General features: G+C 34.3%; 1 non-coding gene across 1 annotated transcript; it reads right to left on the reverse strand.

Moving 5' to 3' along the window:
* Window positions 1-667: 667 nt before the first annotated feature.
* On the reverse strand, window positions 668-771 carry LOC126090329 (U6 spliceosomal RNA). The gene has a single exon (XR_007521174.1). It is a non-coding gene; the product is annotated as a U6 spliceosomal RNA (small nuclear RNA).
* Between the last annotated feature and the right edge of the window lie 353 nt (window positions 772-1,124).

Here is a 1,124-nt window from a genome sequence, read left to right on the forward strand (position 1 = left end):
ATCGGCGAACCTCAAAGTTTTTATTTCTTCTCCATGGATTTTAATTCGTACCCAAATTTTTCTTTTGTTTCCTTTACTGCTTGCTCAATATATAGATTGAATAACATCGGGGATAGGCTACAACCCTGTCTCACTCCCTTCTTTTTTTTTTTTTTTTTTTTTTAATACTTGTTCCATCGATCATGAATACGACACTTCGTAATGATGTGGAATGTGTCAGGTTAATAAAAGGTGTCTATGTAAGATATTACACTACACAAAATATTACATGACATTTAATATTTTTAATTTTTTTTGGGTGGGGTGAGGGGGTGTTGGGGGTTGAGGAAATTACCACTTACTATATCCAAAAATACATCATATGAGTAAAAGGAGTTACCATTAAGAAATTCTTTCAATTTCCTTTTAAATGCTTATGACCAAAGACTTTTGTGGCAGCATAATTTATCCCCTTCTGAGCCAAAGTTAGATTTAACCTTGAGTAGTGAAGATCATCCTTTCTCTTAGTGTTGTAGCCATGTACACTGCTATTACTTTTGAATTCGTTCGGATTCTTAATAACAAATTTTATAAGTGAATATATATATATATATATATATATATATATATATATTGTGAGGCTACAGTGAAGATCTCTAGCTCTTTAAATAAGTGTCCGCAGGATGAAAAAAATGTGGAACACTTCACAATTTTGCGTGTCATCCTTGCGCAAGGGCCATGCTAATCTTCCCTGCATCGTTACAATTTTAGTATATGTAGCGCCGAAGCTTCCCTTTCATGCCCTTTGACTCTTATAACTGCCATCTGGTTTCTACACAAATTTTAAATAATCTTTCACCCTCTGTAATTGACTCCTACCACCTTCAGAATTTGAAAGAGAGTATTCAAGTCAACACTGTCAAGAGCTTTCTATAACTCTGCAAATGCTAGAAACATAGATTTATCTTTCCTTAATCTATTTTCTAAGATAAGTCGTAGAGTCAGTATTGCCTCGCGTGTTCCAACATTTTTACGGAAAACAAACGGATCTTCCCCGAGGTCGTCTTCTACTAGTTATTCCATTCGTCTGTAGAGAATTCATGTTATTATTTTGCAACGGCGGCTTATTAAACTGATAGTTATGT

The sequence above is a fragment of the Schistocerca cancellata genome, chromosome 6 (assembly GCF_023864275.1).
Source record: "Schistocerca cancellata isolate TAMUIC-IGC-003103 chromosome 6, iqSchCanc2.1, whole genome shotgun sequence".
NCBI lineage: Eukaryota > Metazoa > Arthropoda > Insecta > Orthoptera > Acrididae > Schistocerca > Schistocerca cancellata.